Genomic DNA, 21,078 nt, shown 5'->3' on the forward strand with positions numbered 1-21,078 from the left:
CAACGAATCTACTACAGCATTGTATCGTCAGCTGTCTGCCAATCAGTCTATGGCTACAGAATGACGTCATAGCTGAGCACAGTGCCACCTAGTGGTCAGCGATATCTCAATATTACTTTCACGATAAACGTCGCGGCAAGGTTCAGATGCAGACGTCTGTGTGGGTGGGGAGTGGAAGAGGGGTGGGTTGAACTCCATGCATGGATAATCGTTCAGGGAGACTTCATCATGCACACCTCGAAACCGAATGTTAACGCACCGATATGAAAGTAGTTATAATTGTTTATTATAGTGAACACTTAATCTAACCACCCAAATGAAAACTCAAGGTGTTTTTACAATTTTCATGACTTGTGTGCCCTTTCATATATACCTGAGGACATTGAACAAGGTGCATCATAATACGCGGATCCTCTCTTTATTAAATTGTATATATCGCAGTTGCACCCCCTGTCCATTGGGAGGGGAAAATACTTACTTTATCTTTAATCTTATCTTTAACTTCACCTCCAATTTTTTTCACAACGTTCATTATCGGTTCAGCTGGTTGTAGCTCAGTGAATATTGTTATTATTGGACTTTGTGCTCCTGAAAAAGCAAAGATGAAGCATTGTAAGAAGGGAAGGGACAGTATTCATTCGTGGTCTTAAAAGGGATATTTACGGAAAGAGGGGGGGGGGGGTATCCAGACTATAAAAATTAATAAAAATTTGGTGCTATTAATAAATCTTTATTCAAGTTACTGTGAGTCTATAGACCGTCGGCTGATTTGAGAGAAAACTTGTGAACGAGGAATGGTACGGTCTGGTGACAGGTACCCAAATAATACCACTGTGTGACATAATCGATACGTAACGGGTCAACTATTTTGTTGACAACATACCTAATAAACACGATTGCTGTTAATATTCCAATCTAAAATCGTTTACGATAAACCAACAAGCTTGCACTATGCGAAAAGTCATATTTGACCATGTCTTTCCACCGGGATATATCATGAGTAGGGGATGTGCAAATGTGGTGAGTATGAAACGAAGTTTTCCCTTTGCGTTAATTTAACTCCTGTAATCTCTCAGGCCCCTTTGGGCTGTAGACAGTCAAAAGTGGCACTGCGTCTCGTATTACCTTTGGACAGAGCTGGTAGGGTAAGTGTACATGTAATTGAGTAAAGGTGGATAAATTGAACTTTTCGTGTGGTGAATTACAAAAAGGAAAGAATGAAATTCACACTTAATATAGACAGACTAATCTAATGTGATTCATTAACAATGCCTTGCCACTATGCACAGATGACGTCTTCTGTTAGCAAGATTTGTTTCTATTTAAAAAAAACCCACCTATCTTAGAGAAGCGGTGTGATGATGCACGATTGCACGATGCATGATTAGCAAATCATTTTCTAGATTTTCTACCCCCTCCCCCTTAGCATAAATACAGTTAAGATAAAATCATCATCACTTCAAACTGTGTAAGATAAAACCCAATTACCTACACGCAGAGCAGTGATTTACAAAGGTTATAACAAACAAGCAGCTACAGTTTAAAGGTTTTAGAATTAAACTCCCGATCTGTTTTGGACGTCGATCTTCATCAGAATGACGAACTCCATAGTGACAACCGACCAGTAGGTAAATGCTAAAAAGGATGAATTGCTTGTCAGCTATAACTTTTGTAAATCATTTGATCTACCAATCTGTTGAACATATTTAGAAACACAAATCAGGTTTTATCTGATATGTAGTATCAGAATAGAGAACTTTATGTCATGTTAATAACCTTAATTACGTTGTTTGGTGACAACTCTCAGACAATAGGCTGTTTTGTGTTCACCGTACACTATCATCAATGCCAGTAAGAGATTATTTCCATACCACCATTACCACAGCCATCTGGAAATGTGTGCTCAGAACGGCTTTTTATGGGTGGATAATTAAAAATGATTTTGAATATTAGGGACGGTCACTGGATGTGTTCTTTACAGAATGTCACGATCATTGGGTAGGATTCAGTATTCATGGAATAGGTTGCATACAGATGCTGATGAAAGACTTACTTATTCAGTCAACGAAAACCACATATTGTTTTCAAATTATCTAAATGAACAGAATTCTTTCACAAATGGATTGAGTGATGGAAATGTAAAGTTGTCCTCAGTCGACTAATCAAAGACGTTGGAGAACACTTATCCAACGTTTCATGAGTGAACAGTCCAATATTGGTTTTCAAGGATGAAACCGCCAGGGTGGTCGCGCTGTTCTGATTTCATGATCGATCTGCAATTTATACTACAAGCAAGACTAACATATCAACGTATTGCTACTTGTAAACATACAGTACAAAATGTCATACGTATACGATCGTAAAAATATAAACTTTCTACAGATACCTGACAGGTTCTTCAGGAAATGTCTCCGTTCTGAAATACTGGTAGACACTGATACGGTAGGTATATAGACAAATGCTGATCACGAAATAAAGACTTCTGTGTACATAATCTGATAAAATATTATCTTTATGCAAAATACAAGTAAACTCTTACCCAATCATTCCGCATACGTAATTTAGGGTGATAACAGTTAATGTAATGACTATAGACAATAACGTATTGTTACACCCAGTACCAGGACAACGGTAGGTTGACTGAACATTAGACATCGTGGTATAGTTAAATACAGTGTCAGTGAACCAATGATAAGTATACAATTAAACTATTAAAATATGTTTCATTTGTGATTTCAACGTCAGATAGATTTTTCCTAAATGAGACTTACACATAATGTTATTTCTTTTAATTGTATTGTTGATTATATTGAAATAGTCAATGTCACTAAATAAACCTATATACATTGCATTCTAGTATTCGTCTCCTTTGTCTAGTGTAGTCGAGCCTAGTCCAGTCTAATCTCGTCTAGTGCAGTACAGTCTAGTCTAGTCTAGTCTAGTCATGTCTAGTGTCATCTACTCTACTCTAATCTTGGCTAGTCTGGTCGAGTGCAGTACAGTCTATTCTAGTCTCGCATAGTCTACTCTAGTCTATTCTAGTCTCGTCTAGCCTACTTTTGTCTAGTCTAGTCCCGACTGGTCAATTCAAGTGTAGTGTAGTGTAGTGCAGTGCAGTGCAGTGCAGTGCAGTGTAGTGTAGTGTAGTGTAGTGTAGTGTAGTGTAGTGTAGTGTAGTGTTGTGCAGTGCAGTCTAGTCTAGTCTTAGACTAGTATAGTCTAGTTTATTGTATTGTATTGTATTGTATTGTATTGTGTTGTGTTGTATTGTATTGTATTGTATTGTATTGTATTGTATTGTATTGTATTGTATTGTATTGTATTGTATTGTATTGTAGTGTAGTGTAGTGTATTGTAGTGTAGTGTAGTGTTGTGCAGTTTAGTCTAGTCTTAAACTTGTATAGTCTAGTGTATTGTATTGTAGTGTAGAGTAGTGTAATGTAGTGTAGTGTAGTGTAACAGAGTGTAGTGTAGTGTAGTGTAGTGTAGTGTAGTGTAGTGTAGTGTAGTGTAGTGTTACAGCAGTGCAGTGTAGTATATGTGTGTAGTATAGTGTTGCAGTTTTGATTTCGCTATGAAATAATACCATCTTGGTAATTTCGATTCAATTACAACACTCAATTAAATTTCGAAGCTAATCCTAAGAATGTAACAATGTTGATTGAATGTTAAACTATGCCGGCACTTCATCGGAGTGGTGATTCATTCCAATCACAACCTCGCTCTTAAAGCCAAATCTGACCCCAATCTGATCACTTGGACGAAAACACAGACGACATTCATTCCTGTTCCCTTCTTAGTTTGTGTCCCATGTAAACTGTCAATCCCAGAATGGCAATACAGTAAAAGATAAAATACACAAATGCAATATATACGTAAACCAACATTTTATTCATAGATATGATCCATTGAAAGCTGATTAAGAACACCCTAGAAATCGTAAATAGCGTACACATCATGTAAAGACTAACAATTTATTCAAAGACGTTCGAACTTATACTTTTTATATTTTGATTAATTTCTATGTATCCTTGTGTGTTTACATCTTCTAGAATGTTGAAAAATTGCCCCTAGTTCATTGCGTGACGTCATAGGACCAATTTCCCGGATGTACATTTATCTCTTAGATTTGTCGAATTTGCGTCTCCACAAAAAAGCCTGTTTTGGTAAGGCTGATTTTAATATTGGGTTAGAATCGAGTTATAACGAAGTATTGACCAAAGCACATTTATTTATAAAGTACAGTTCACATACAATCGATCGGTTTTCTTTTCTCAACAACACAGTCGAATGGCTTGATATGTTTGTTCAAAGGAAGGATGTACCATCTTCTAGTAATTTGTGTTGCACTGTTTGCAGAAGCACACACCATTTTTGCACACATAATGACTTTTCTCATCAAAGACATTGCTACATTTTTTGCAGTATTCGTTGTATATCTGACAGAAAATGAAAGAAAAACATAGTTTAATGGGGGTGGGGGGGGGGTGGACAAAAGTAGATTAATTGTACAAACATAGTAGGACAAAGTTATAACTACATTCCTACGCGGAAAAATACAAATGATGTCGAGGCCAAAAAAAGAGAACTGTTTAATTTCTGGTCAGCGTGCGCATCAGTTATTATACAAATGCCTCATGTATGTCTTTGTGTCCGTTTGTCCAGACCATGTAGTCTGCAGATCCGCGGGAAAAATTGAATTAGGGGGAGTCACATTTAACTTCAACACATTGAAATATGCAACTTTGCATTATTTTGTCTATGAGTGTGTTTCGCAACGATGCCGTATAATTACAACAGTGAACTCAATAATACATACCATAGATATTCCTGTGGTCTTGTAAAAGCATGGTTTACATTGGTATTTATCCTTCGGGTCGTCAGCTTTACATTTGTGGTAGCCTCCTGGCTGTAGATGTAGCTTACATATGGCACAGAAGCGATCGTCAGTTGCAGGCTGTCAAATAAAATGAAAAACACGAACAAAAAACATGATAATAAATTGATAGGAACACAATTATTATCATATTGATTACTGTGTATAACTCGTCCTCAACAGTTTGTTTTTGTAAATTTATGCTTTTCGTGAAGCAGGATACCACGAACATCCTAACTGTATCCTTTTTCTCGATAAAACTGTGATATATGAACGATTGGTATAATTAAAAAAGGGGCTACTCTATTATGTTATATGGTGCACCTGATCATGAATAAAAAACACACAAAGGCTATCAAACAGTTTACAAAGTCATCACTATGTTACGATCGCGAGCTTTATGATTAGTTGTTGATTTAAAGAACAACTTGTCCTGTGCATCGTGTAAATATTTTCATTGCTATTACGTCATCAAATTGTAATTATTACTATGACACACTTGTCACCAGAAAAAGTTACAACAGTGAAAGCCAACGAATCGACTACTGCCATTGTATCGTCAGCTGTCTGCCAATCAGTCTATGGCTACAGAATGACGTCATAGCTGAGCACAAACCACCTAGTGGTCAGTTATATCTCAATATTACTTTCACGATGAATGTCGGCAAGGTTCAGATGATCAGACATCGGTCTGTGGTGTTGTTGTTGTTGTTGTTGTTGTTGTTGTTGTTGTTGTTGGTGGTGGTGGTGGTGGTGGTGGTGGTGGTTGGTGTGGGGGTGGGGTGGAAGAGGGGTGGGTAGAACTCCATGCATGGATAATCGTTCAGGAGACTTCATCATGTAAACCTCGAAACCGAATGTTAACGCATCAATATGAAAGGAAAATGTAGTTACGTACAGTTGTTTATTACAGTGAACACTTTGATCTAACCACCCAAAGGAAAAAAGTTTTTTTTTTACAATTTTCATGTGTGTCCTTTCTTATACCTGAGGACAATAAACAAGGTACATCATAATACATCGCGGATCATCCCTATTAAATGCTATACTTGTATATGGCAGTTGCGACCCCTGTCCATTGGGAGGGGGAAATACTTACTGCAACTTTAATCTTATCTTTAACTTCACCTCCAATTTTTTTGACAACGTTCATTATCGGTTCAGCTGGTTGTAGCTCAGTGAATATTGTTACTATTGGACTTTGTGCTCCTGAAAAAGAAAAAATGAAGGATTGTAAGAAGGGTAGGGACAGTATTCATTCGTGGTCTTAAAAAGGATTTTTACGGAAAGAGGAGTGTATCCAGACTCTCAAGATTAATATAACAATGATTGTTTTGAGCTATTATCGAATCCAAATTTAAAATTACATACATTACAGGTTATGATATACGGCATTGTCAGACAAAACTCACAAAATGTACATTACATATTGGATAGCGATGAAGTTTACATTATGTCTTCTTTGCAAGGAACGAACCCTACTGCATGTAACACAGCTATGTGTTCATTTCCTACTCAATCTACATTCAGCAAGGTTACATGGACTGTAGATTACAATGCGATGGATGTAGTTTAATGCCATGGACTGTGAGCTGACAAAATCCTAAGGGTTGAAACGACACCTCTATAGTGGGTTCGATTAAAAGAGTATACATGTGGTAAATGATGACCATGAACTAACTAACTAATAGTCGAAAATATCAGGTTTAGCCAAGCATGAGCCCTCCGCGACACACACACACACACACACACACACACACACACACGTCCAAAATAAATGGAAATAGGAAAAGGTATTATTATGGTGCAGTTGGTGCTATTAATAAATCTTTATTCAAGTTACTGTGAGTCTATAGACCGTCAGCTGATTTGAGAGAAAACTTGTGAACGACGAATGGTACGGGCAGGTGACAGGTACCCAAATAATACCACTGTGTGACATAATCGATACGTAACGGGTCAACTATGTTGTTGACAACATACCTAATAAACACGATTGCTGTTAATATTCCAATCTAAAATCGTTTACGATAAACCAACAAGCTTGCACTATGCGAAAAGTCATATTTGACCATGTCTTTCCGGGGTATATCATGAGCAGGGGATGTGCCGCGAAATGTGGTGAGTATGAAACGAAGTTTTCCCTTTGCGTTAATTTAACTCCTGTAATCTCTCCCCTTTTGGGCTGTAGACAGTCAAAAGTGGCACTGCGTCTCGTATTACCTTTGGATAGAGCTGGTGGTTAGGCGAGTGACAGGTAGGGTAGGGTAAGTGTAATTGGGTAAAGGTGGATAAATTGAACTTTTCGTGTGATGAATTACAAAAAAGCAAGAATGAAATTCGCACAATTATTTTGTCGGAACTTCTTAAAATTAAATATAGACAGACTAATCTAATGTGATTCATTAACAATGCCTTGCCACAATGCACAGATGACAAATTCTATTAGCTAGATTTTTTTTTAGAAATCTATCTTAGGGAAGCGGTGTGATGATGCAAGATTGCACGATGCATGATTATCAAATCATTTTCTAGATCTTCTACCCCATCCCCCTTAGCATAAATACAGTTAAGATAAAATCATCATAACTTCAAACTGTAAAGTTACCTACACACAGATCAGTTTATTTACATAGGTTATAACAAACAGGCAGCTACAGTTCAAAGTTTTTAGAATTAAGCTCCCTATCTGTTTTGGACGTCGATCTTCATCAGAATGACGAATTCCAGAGTGACGGCTGACCAGTAGGTAAATGCTAAAAAGGGTGAATTGCTTGTCAGCTATAACTTTTGTAAATCATTTGATCTACCAATCTGTTGAACATATTCGGTCACACAAACAAGGTTTTATCTGATATGTGGTATCAGAATATAGAGAACTTTATGTCATGTTAATAACCTTAATTACGTTGTTTGGTGACAACTCTCAGACAATAGGCTGTTTTGTGTTCACCGTACACTATCATCAATGCCAGTAAGAGATTATTTCCATACCACCATTACCACAGCCATCTGGAAATGTGTGCTCAGAACGGCTTTTTATGGGTGGATAATTAAAAATGATTTTGAATATTAGGGACGGTCACTGGATGTGTTCTTTACAGAATGTCACGATCATTGGGTAGGATTCAGTATTCATGGAATAGGTTGCATACAGATGCTGATGAAAGACTTACTTATTCAGTCAACGAAAACCACATATTGTTTTCAAATTATCTAAATGAACAATTCTTTCACAAATGGATTGAGTGATGGAAATGTAAAGTTGTCCTCAGTCGACTAATCAAAGACGTTGGAGAACACTTATCCAACGTTTCATGAGTGAACAGTCCAATATTGGTTTTCAAGGATGAAACCGCCAGGGTGGTCGCGCTGTTCTGATTTCATGATCGATCTGCAATTTATACTACAAGCAAGACTAACATATCAACGTATTGCTACTTGTAAACATACAGTACAAAATGTCATACGTATACGATCGTAAAAATATAAACTTTCTACAGATACCTGACAGGTTCTTCAGGAAATGTCTCCGTTCTGAAATACTGGTAGACACTGATACGGTAGGTATATAGACAAATGCTGATCACGAAATAAAGACTTCTGTGTACATAATCTGATAAAATATTATCTTTATGCAAAATACAAGTAAACTCTTACCCAATCATTCCGCATACGTAATTTAGGGTGATAACAGTTAATGTAATGACTATAGACAATAACGTATTGTTACACCCAGTACCAGGACAACGGTAGGTTGACTGAACATTAGACATCGTGGTATAGTCAAATACAGTGTCAGTGAACCAATGATAAGTATACAATTAAACTATTAAAATATGTTTCATTTGTGATTTCAACGTCAGATAGATTTTTCCTAAATGAGACTTACACATAATGTTATTTCTTTTAATTGTATTGTTGATTATATTGAAATAGTCAATGTCACTAAATAAACCTATATACATTGCATTCTAGTATTCGTCTCCTTTGTCTAGTGTAGTCGAGCCTAGTCCAGTCTAATCTCGTCTAGTGCAGTACAGTCTAGTCTAGTCTAGTCTAGTCATGTCTAGTGTCATCTACTCTACTCTAATCTTGGCTAGTCTGGTCGAGTGCAGTACAGTCTATTCTAGTCTCGCATAGTCTACTCTAGTCTATTCTAGTCTCGTCTAGCCTACTTTTGTCTAGTCTAGTCCCGACTGGTCAATTCAAGTGTAGTGTAGTGTAGTGCAGCGCAGTGCAGTGCAGTGCAGTGTAGTGTAGTGTAGTGTAGTGTAGTGTAGTGTAGTGTAGTGTAGTGTTGTGCAGTGCAGTCTAGTCTAGTCTTAGACTAGTATAGTCTAGTTTATTGTATTGTATTGTATTGTATTGTATTGTGTTGTGTTGTATTGTATTGTATTGTATTGTATTGTATTGTATTGTATTGTATTGTAGTGTAGTGTATTGTAGTGTAGTGTTGTGCAGTTTAGTCTAGTCTTAAACTTGTATAGTCTAGTGTATTGTATTGTAGTGTAGAGTAGTGTAATGTAGTGTAACAGAGTGTAGTGTAGTGTAGTGTAGTGTAGTGTAGTGTAGTGTAGTGTAGTGTAGTGTTACAGCAGTGCAGTGTAGTATATGTGTGTAGTATAGTGTTGCAGTTTTGATTTCGCTATGAAATAATACCATCTTGGTAATTTCGATTCAATTACAACACTCAATTAAATTTCGAAGCTAATCCTAAGAATGTAACAATGTTGATTGAATGTTAAACTATGCCGGCACTTCATCGGAGTGGTGATTCATTCCAATCACAACCTCGCTCTTAAAGCCAAATCTGACCCCAATCTGATCACTTGGACGAAAACACAGACGACATTCATTCCTGTTCCCTTCTTAGTTTGTGTCCCATGTAAACTGTCAATCCCAGAATGGCAATACAGTAAAAGATAAAATACACAAATGCAATATATACGTAAACCAACATTTTATTCATAGATATGATCCATTGAAAGCTGATTAAGAACACCCTAGAAATCGTAAATAGCGTACACATCATGTAAAGACTAACAATTTATTCAAAGACGTTCGAACTTATACTTTTTATATTTTGATTAATTTCTATGTATCCTTGTGTGTTTACATCTTCTAGAATGTTGAAAAATTGCCCCTAGTTCATTGCGTGACGTCATAGGACCAATTTCCCGGATGTACATTTATCTCTTAGATTTGTCGAATTTGCGTCTCCACAAAAAAGCCTGTTTTGGTAAGGCTGATTTTAATATTGGGTTAGAATCGAGTTATAACGAAGTATTGACCAAAGCACATTTATTTATAAAGTACAGTTCACATACAATCGATCGGTTTTCTTTTCTCAACAACACAGTCGAATGGCTTGATATGTTTGTTCAAAGGAAGGATGTACCATCTTCTAGTAATTTGTGTTGCACTGTTTGCAGAAGCACACACCATTTTTGCACACATAATGACTTTTCTCATCAAAGACATTGCTACATTTTTTGCAGTATTCGTTGTATATCTGACAGAAAATGAAAGAAAAACATAGTTTAATGGGGGGGGGGGTGGACAAAAGTAGATTAATTGTACAAACATAGTAGGACAAAGTTATAACTACATTCCTACGCGGAAAAATACAAATGATGTCGAGGCCAAAAAAAGAGAACTGTTTAATTTCTGGTCAGCGTGCGCATCAGTTATTATACAAATGCCTCATGTATGTCTTTGTGTCCGTTTGTCCAGACCATGTAGTCTGCAGATCCGCGGGAAAAATTGAATTAGGGGGAGTCACATTTAACTTCAACACATTGAAATATGCAACTTTGCATTATTTTGTCTATGAGTGTGTTTCGCAACGATGCCGTATAATTACAACAGTGAACTCAATAATACATACCATAGATATTCCTGTGGTCTTGTAAAAGCATGGTTTACATTGGTATTTATCCTTCGGGTCGTCAGCTTTACATTTGTGGTAGCCTCCTGGCTGTAGATGTAGCTTACATATGGCACAGAAGCGATCGTCAGTTGCAGGCTGTCAAATAAAATGAAAAACACGAACAAAAAACATGATAATAAATTGATAGGAACACAATTATTATCATATTGATTACTGTGTATAACTCGTCCTCAACAGTTTGTTTTTGTAAATTTATGCTTTTCGTGAAGCAGGATACCACGAACATCCTAACTGTATCCTTTTTCTCGATAAAACTGTGATATATGAACGATTGGTATAATTAAAAAAGGGGCTACTCTATTATGTTATATGGTGCACATGATCATGAATAAAAAACACACAAAGGCTATCAAACAGTTTACAAAGTCATCACTATGTTACGATCGCGAGCTTTATGATTAGTTGTTGATTTAAAGAACAACTTGTCCTGTGCATCGTGTAAATATTTTCATTGCTATTACGTCATCAAATTGTAATTATTACTATGACACACTTGTCACCAGAAAAAGTTACAACAGTGAAAGCCAACGAATCGACTACTGCCATTGTATCGTCAGCTGTCTGCCAATCAGTCTATGGCTACAGAATGACGTCATAGCTGAGCACAAACCACCTGGTGGTCAGTTATATCTCAATATTACTTTCACGATGAATGTCGGCAAGGTTCAGATGATCAGACATCGGTCTGTGGTGTTGTTGTTGTTGTTGTTGTTGTTGTTGTTGTTGTTGTTGTTGTTGTTGTTGTTGTTGGTGGTGGTGGTGGTGGTTGGTGTGGGGGTGGGGTGGAAGAGGGGTGGGTAGAACTCCATGCATGGATAATCGTTCAGGAGACTTCATCATGTAAACCTCGAAACCGAATGTTAACGCATCAATATGAAAGGAAAATGTAGTTACGTACAGTTGTTTATTACAGTGAACACTTTGATCTAACCACCCAAAGGAAAAAAGTTTTTTTTTTACAATTTTCATGTGTGTCCTTTCTTATACCTGAGGACAATAAACAAGGTACATCATAATACATCGCGGATCATCCCTATTAAATGCTATACTTGTATATGGCAGTTGCGACCCCTGTCCATTGGGAGGGGGAAATACTTACTGCAACTTTAATCTTATCTTTAACTTCACCTCCAATTTTTTTGACAACGTTCATTATCGGTTCAGCTGGTTGTAGCTCAGTGAATATTGTTACTATTGGACTTTGTGCTCCTGAAAAAGAAAAAATGAAGGATTGTAAGAAGGGTAGGGACAGTATTCATTCGTGGTCTTAAAAAGGATTTTTACGGAAAGAGGAGTGTATCCAGACTCTCAAGATTAATATAACAATGATTGTTTTGAGCTATTATCGAATCCAAATTTAAAATTACATACATTACAGGTTATGATATACGGCATTGTCAGACAAAACTCACAAAATGTACATTACATATTGGATAGCGATGAAGTTTACATTATGTCTTCTTTGCAAGGAACGAACCCTACTGCATGTAACACAGCTATGTGTTCATTTCCTACTCAATCTACATTCAGCAAGGTTACATTGACTGTAGATTACAATGGGATATAGATTAATCCCATGGACCGTGAGGTGACAAACTCCGAAGGATTGAAACGACTCCTCTTTAGTGGTTTCGATTGAAAGAGTACATGTGGTAAATGATAATCATGAACTAACTAACGTATGGTTTCTGTTAAGTAGTCGAAAATATCAGGTTTAGCCAAGCATGACCCCTCCGCCACACACACACACACACACACACACACACACACACACACACGCACGCACGCACGCACGCACGCACGCACGCACATGCACACACACACACACACACACACACACACACAAAATAAATGGATATAGGAAAAGGTATTATTATGGTGCAGTTGGTGCTATTAATAAATCTTTATTCAAGTTACTGTGAGTCTATAGACCGTCAGCTGATTTGAGAGAAAACTTGTGAACGACGAATGGTACGGGCAGGTGACAGGTACCCAAATGATACCACTGTGTGACATAATCGATACGTAACGGGTCAACTATTTTGTTGACAACATACCTAATAAACACGATTGCTGCTAATATTCCAATCTAAAATCGTTTACGCTAAACCAACAAGCTTACACTATGCGAAAAGTCATATTTGACCATGTCTTTCCGGGGTATATCATGAGCAGGGGATGTGCCGCGAAATGTGGTGAGTATGAAACGAAGTTTTCCCTTTGCGTTAATTTAACTCCTGTAATCTCCCCCCTTTTGGGCTGTAGACAGTCAAAAGTGGCACTGCGTCTCGTATTACCTTTGGATAGAGCTGGTGGTTAGGCGAGTGACAGGTAGGGTATTGTAAGTGTAATTGGGTAAAGGTGGATAAATTGAACTTTTCGTGTGATGAATTACAAAAAAGCAAGAATGAAATTCGCACAATTATTTTGTCAGAACTTCTTAAAATTAAATATAGACAGACTAATCTAATGTGATTCATTAACAATGCCTTGCCACAATGCACAGATGACAAATTCTATTAGCTAGATTTTTTTTTAGAAATCTATCTTAGAGAAGCGGTGTGATGATGCAAGATTGCACGATGCATGATTAGCAAATCATTTTCTAGATTTTCTACCCCATCCCCCTTAGCATAAATACAGTTAAGATAAAATCATCATAACTTCAAACTGTAAAGTTACCTACACACAGATCAGTTTATTTACAAAGGTTATAACAAACAGGCAGCTACAGTTCAAAGTTTTTAGAATTAAGCTCCCTATCTGTTTTGGACGTCGATCTTCATCAGAATGACGAATTCCAGAGTGACGGCTGACCAGTAGGTAAATGCTAAAAAGGATGAATTGCTTGTCAGCTATAACTTTTGTAAATCATTTGATATACCAATCTGTTGAACATATTCGGTCACACAAACAAGGTTTTATCTGATATGTGGTATCAGAATATAGAGAACTTTATGTCATGTTAATAACCTTAATTACGTTGTTTGATGACAACTCTCAGACAATAGGCTACTTTGTGTTCACCGTACACTATCATCAATGCCAGTAAGAGATTATTTCCATACCAACATTACCACAGCCATCTGGAAATGTGTGCTCAGAACGGCCTTTTATGGGTGAATAATTAAAAAAAAAATAATTTTGAAAATGTCGTGAATTGAATTCTTTTGGAATATTAAGGACGGTCATTCGATGTGTTCTTTACAGACTGTTATGATCATTGGGTAGGATTCAGTCAGTATTCATGGAATAGGTTGCATACATGTACAGATGCTGATGAAAGACTTACTTATTTAGTCAACGAAAACCCCATATTGTTTTCAAATTATCTAAATGAACGGAATTCGTTCACAAATGGATTGAGTGATGGAAATATGAAGTTGTCATCGGTCGACTAATCAAAGATGTTGGGGAACACTTATCCAACGTTTCATGAATGAACAGCCCGATTTTGGTTTTCAAGGTGGAAACCGCCAGGGTGGTCGCGCTGTTCTGATTTCATGATCTGCAATTTATACTACAAACAAGACTTAAATATCAACGTATTGCTACTAGTAAACATAAAGTACAAAATGTCATACGTATACGATCGTAAAAATATAAACTTTCTACAGATACCTGACAGTTGGAAACGTCTCTGTTCTCAAATACTGGTCGACACTGACTCGAAAGGTATATAGACAAATGCTGATCACGAAATAAAGACTTCTGTGTACATAATCTGATAAAATATTATCTGTTTATGCAAAATACAAGTAAACTCTCTTACCCAATCATTCTGCATACGTAATTTAGGGTGATAACAGTTAATGTAATGACTATAGACAATAACGTATTGTTACACCCAGTACCAGGACAACGGTAGGTTGACTGAACATTAGACATCGTGGTATAGTTAAATGCAGTGTCTATTAACCAATGATAAGTATACAATTAAACTATTAAAATACGTTTCATTTGTGATTTCAACGTCAGATAGATTTTTCACGAAAGAGACTTACACGTAATGTTATTTCTTTTAATTGCATTGTTGATTATATTGAAATAGTCAATGTTATATCACTAAATAAACCTGTATACATTGCATTCTAGTATTCGTCTCCTTTGTCCAGAGTAGTCGAGCCTAGTCCAGTCTAGTCTAGTCTTTGCTAGTCTAATCTCGTCTGGGCTAGTGCAGTACAGTCTAGTTTAGTTTAGTCTAGTCTAGTCTAGTCTAGTCTAGTCTAGTCTAGTCTACTCTAGTCTAGTCTAGTCCAGACTGGTCTATTCAAGTGTAGTGTAGTGTAGTGTAGTGTAGTGCAGTGCAATGGAATGCAGTGCAGTGTAGTGTAGTGTAGTGTAGTGTAGTGTAGTGCAGTGCAGTCTATTCTATTCTTAGACTAGTATAGTGTAGTGTAGTGTGGTGTGGAGTGGAGCGCAGTCTAGTCTAGTGTTACAGCAGTGCAGTGTAGTGTATGTGTGTAGTATAGTGTTGTAGTTTCGATTTCGCTATGAAATAATACCATTTTAGTAATTTCGATTCAATTAAAAAGTAAATTGAACTTCGAAGCTAATCCTAAGAATGTAACAAAATTTGTGAAATAAATATCGTGTTGATTGAATGCGTAACTATGCCGGCACTTCATTGAAGTGGTGATTCATTTCAATCACAACCTCTTAAAGCCAAATTTGACCCCAATCTGATCACTTGGACGAAAACACAGACGACATTCATTCCTGTACTCTTCTTAGTTTGTGCCCCATGTAAACTGTCAATCCCAGAATGACAATACAGTAAAAGATAAAATACACAAATGCAATACATACGTAAACCAATATTTTATTCATAGATATGAGTCATTGAAAGCTGATTAAGAACACCCTAGAAATGGTAAATAGCGTACACATCATGTAAAGATTAACAATTTATTCAAAGACGTTCGAACTTATACTTTTTATATTTTGATTAATTTCTATATATCCTTGTGTGTTTACATCTTCTAGAATGTTGAGAAATTGCCCCAAGTTCATTGCGTGACGTCATAGACCAATATCCCGGATGTACATTTATCTGTTAGATTTGTTGAACTTGCGTCTCCACAAAAAAGCCTGTTTTGGTAAGGATGATTTTTATATTGGGTTAGAATCGAGTTATAATGAAGTATTGACCAAAGCATTTATAAAGTACAGTTCACATACATGTACAATCGATCGGGTTTCTTTTCTCGTCAGCCTAGTCGAATGTCTTAATATGTTTGTTTGTTAAAAGGAAGTTTGTACCATCTTCTAGTAATTTGGGTTGCACTGTTTGCAGTAGCACACTCCATTTTTGCAGTCATAATTACTTTTCTCATAAAAAATATTGTTACGTTTTTGCAGTATTCGTTGTATATCTAAAAGAAAATGAAAGAACAACGAATCATAATTTGATGAGGGTGGGGGGGGGGGAGTCAAAAAATTGATTTTCAATTAACCAATATCGTCGGCCGTACCTATAATAATTACAGTGCTACGATGAAAAGTACAAATGCCTACATATTAAGACCAAAAAGACGAATTGTTTCTGACCAGCGCAGGTATCACTTCAATATCCCCACGTCAGTGTTTTGTATGTGTTTGTCCAGCCCTTGCGCATAGTCTGCAGATCCGGGGGAACCACAAAACTAACCCTCCCTACTTCAGTGAACTGCAAATCCATTTATCGTATTAAAAAAGTTTTATAGCTGACGGCTTCTGAGCCACATTGCAGTTTTTTAGAAAGACGTGTGATGATTAGTAGGCCTTCAGCATAAATACAGTTAAGATAAAATCATCATCACTTCAATCTGTAAAGTGTTAGATAAAGACTATTACCCACACAGATTAGTGATTTACAAAGGTGTAATGACAAAGTATTAGCTGCAGTTCAAAGTTTTTACATTTGAGCTCCCGATCTGTTCGGTCGACGATCCTCATCAGAATGACAAATTCCATAGTGACAGCTGACCAGGAGGTAAATGCTAAAAACGTTGAAATGCTTGTGTGTTATCACTTTTGTAAATCATTTGATCTACCAAGCTGATGGACAGTTTTGGTCACGCAAACCAGGTTTTATCTGATGTGTGGTATCAGAATAGACAACTTTATGTCATGTTAACAACCTTAATTACGCTGTTTGATGACAACTGGCAGACAGTACGCTGTATAAACTATTTTTTGTGTTTGTAGGATCAACCTGCTGTATAGTAGTAGCACCAACACACGTTACACATACCAAACTTATTGTAACGTCTCTAGCGTCCCGCCACGTTACCAATCCTGATTAATTAGACATTATTTATCGCTATAACTGATATTGGTGACCTAGTACCAGGACATCTCCAGGTTATCTCCGTGTTAGGTGTACCGATATAGCAAAGATTACAACATATTTGTGTTGAAAAGCCATTACGGCGATACTGTTGTTGATATGATAGCAATAATTTGATTCCTTGGATGTCGTACTGATATTTTATCAAATTAATACCAATAAGACATCATTCTATATTCTACCATTATCACCTTTATCTAGAGATGTGTTATCAGAACGGTGTTTTATGGGTGGATAATTGAAATGGTTTCGAAAGTGCCATGAATTGGATTCCCTTGGAATGTTAGGGACGGTTTATGGGCTGTACTTTTGCATCTATCACTGTGTTCTTTATAAAATATTATGATCATTGAGTAGGATTCAGTATTCATCGAATAGGTTGCATACATATGGTAATGCAAAACTTACTTAGCCAACGAAAACCCCATATTGTTCTCTTCAAATTATCTAAGTAAACGGGATCCTTTCACAAATGGATTGAATGTGTGGAAATGTGAAGTTGTAATCAATCGACTAATCATAGACACTTATCCAACGTGTTTGAATTGACAGCTTGTTTTGGACTTTCAACGTGGAAACCGCCAAGGTGGTCGCACTGTGCTGATTTTATGCAATTTTTTTTTTCAAAAGTCAACTTTTATTTATATCCCTTTGAAAGAATATATACATCGTGTAGCTCACAAAGCATTAGTAAACTCTTTCAACATTTTGTTCTTCTTATTATAATTGATATCAAATATTTCTTCTCTTACTATTTGTTCAATATCTCTTCTTCCACAATTGTCGCTTTATACACGGCAAAAGTCGCCACCATCAAGATTAAATTAAATACATCAAAAGTCTTACAATATATTCTGTATCCATACACAATGTGCTTCCACAGTAGCCGTACGTTCATTCTATACAATTGATTGATTATATTTATACATTTTCTCCAGAACTGCTTTACAACTTTACATTCATAAAGAAACTGTTTACTGTCTTCAATATTTTTACAAATCTGATGATCTGCAATTTATACTACAAACAAAACCTAAATATCTGCATATTGTTAAAAGTAAACGTAAAATACTTAAGTGTACTACGGTAGTAAAAATATAAACCTTATACAGATACCTAACAGGTTCATCAGGAAACCCTGGTCGACACTGACACAGTAGGTTGCAAATACTGATCACGATATAAACACTTCTTTGTAAATAATCTGATAAGATATTTTATTTATACGATGCTATATTCAATGTTAAACCCTTGCCCAACTATTCTGGAAATATGTGATTTAGGGTGATAAAAGTTCATGTAAATTCTTAAGGACAATGACATATTGTCATACGTAGGACAGGGCAACGGTAGGTGATTGGACATGTCATGGAAACATTGCAGTAAAATTAAATGCAGTGTTTTAATGTATTGATCAATAATAACTGTACATAAACTGATAAAAATATATTTCATTAATGTCAACCCGATGTACCGTTTTCCGAAACAAAACCTGCACATGTTATTTCCTTTAATTCCATTTTTGTTTGTATTGAAATGGTCAATAGATATCAAATAAAGTTTCAATACCCGGATTCTCCATCATGACCAGTAACTGAAGTCAGCTTTACCGGACCAGTGCTAGAATAGAAGGATCAGGACCACACCAAGATTCACCATAACTTGAAACTTTATTTCATCGCTGTAGGCTCCAATTTCAGCCTCACGGTTGAACTCCAGCACATGAACGCCCAGGTCCCTGTCTCTAGCCAAGCTTGAAGGCGACCTCCCTCAATTTTACAAAACAAATTTACAGGAAAACGGGGGATGACTTTGTCTAAACATGACTACATGTAAATTACAAGCAATGGTAGTCCGTGAATTTGAAACAAAGGGAAGCCCTAGGGACAATTGTTTTCCAGACACACTATTTTTTGAAATACTAAACTTGTAGATTTATGACAGATCGCTAAATAATATCACACACACACACACACACACACACACACACACACACACACACACACACACACACACATATATATATATATATATATATATATATATATATATATATATATATATATATAACTCGGTGAGTATCAATCTGCTAAGACATTATATATATATATATATATATATATATATATATATATATATATATATATATATATATATATATGATTCTAGTACTGTTGTTTTGTCTAGTTTTAATAGTCGAGCCTAGTCGAGTCGAGTCTAGTCTAGTCTAGTGTTGTGTAGTGTGTAGTCTAGTCTAGTCTAGTTTTGGCTAGTCTAGTCTAGTCTAGTCTTGGCTAGTCTAGTATAGTCTAGTCTAGTCTAGTTTAGTCCAGTCTAGCCTGGTCTAGTCTTGTATTATCTAGTCTAGTCTAGTCTAGTCTAGTCTAGTCTAGTCTTTTCTCTTTTTGTTATGTCTTGTCTTGTCTTGTCTTGTCTTGTCTTGTCTTGTCTTGCTAGTGTTGTGTAGTGTGTAGTCTAGTCTAGTCTAGACTAGTTTAGTCTAGTCTAGTCTAGTCTAGTTTTGGCTAGTCTAGTCTAGTCTAGTCTTGGCTAGTCTAGTCTAGTCTAGTCTAGTCTAGTTTAGTCCAGTCTAGCCTGGTCTAGTCTTGTATAATCTAGTCTAGTCTAGTCTAGTCTTTTCTCTTTTTGTCTTGTCTTGTCTTGTCTTGTCTTGTCTTGTAGTTTTGATTTCGCTTTGAAATAATACCCCCGTGTTACAAGCTTATATCTGATAATTTCATCTTTCTTTATTTTACAAAATTTTAAACTCAACTACTCGATTGAATTACCACGGTCAAAGCTAATCCTAAGAATTTGACACTAGCAAAATAGACAAGTTTTGATTTAAATTGAGTTAACTCATTGTGTTAGTAAGTGGGTAGTTAACTGGAATCGTCACTCATTTAAAATTCACCCTCTGTTAAGGTATTGGTGACACATCTTCACTGTTGTCCCGATAATCATGACCCCCTGAAGACAAATCTGACCACAAACACCACGTATACTATTATGAATTACTTTAATGAGATAAATTCATTATGTAAAGACAATGCAATCTTTTTAATAATTACACGGGGATGTCACGGTATGATTCTGGATATTTCGCCAATTGTGAGGAGATTATCATATGTACGTGATGGCAAGAATATTCTATTTTATAGAGGTATGTAAAATGACAAAGTGTGATGATCAAGTTCGTTGTAAGTAAATGTAAAACTATCCAATATCATAATATACTTGCAGATATATGTTCCAAATGGTTGTTTATAAAATCAAGATATTCATGCTAAGCTTACGTAGTGGTCACTGAAAAAACTGGGTGGGGGTGGGGGTGATTTGTACACCACTCTGATTAAATGACTCAAGCCAAAATCCCCCCCCCCCCGTAAAGAGCCCATTTTCTGAAGTTTCTTCCTTCAAATTAAACTTAACGCCCTAATTGGGGCACAAACTGAGATGGGTATGGAAATGAATTGCTTTTGTTGAAGTTATCTGATCATGCTTGACCAGTCGAACCTGATCACATTCAAACCTGACAAAAAGTTACAAATGTATATGAATCACCGTCTAGCAAGAGACAGACAGACACATACAACAGTTGTATCGATCCGTTCTGACGTTTGTTCCAGCACAGCTTTAATGTTTTATTCTCTTGTCCCGTGTCAGTGTTCAGCACCGGATTCCTCTGACATAATCCATGACTGTGAAGCAACTTCAATTAAGTTTACATTCATTGTTGCAGAAAGATGTCTTTGATTTCCATGAAGGCTTTTTGCATTATACATTGAGAAAGACATCATTAATATCAAACTTCACATTAATTTTGCGATTACCAATTTGTTTCTCTAATCCCAACCATTTACGTTCATGTCATGGATTTAAATTTAAATTCATGGCAATAAAGATAGTGTAATATTG

Source organism: Glandiceps talaboti, chromosome 6, assembly GCF_964340395.1.
Source record: "Glandiceps talaboti chromosome 6, keGlaTala1.1, whole genome shotgun sequence".
Classification (NCBI taxonomy): domain Eukaryota; kingdom Metazoa; phylum Hemichordata; class Enteropneusta; family Spengelidae; genus Glandiceps; species Glandiceps talaboti.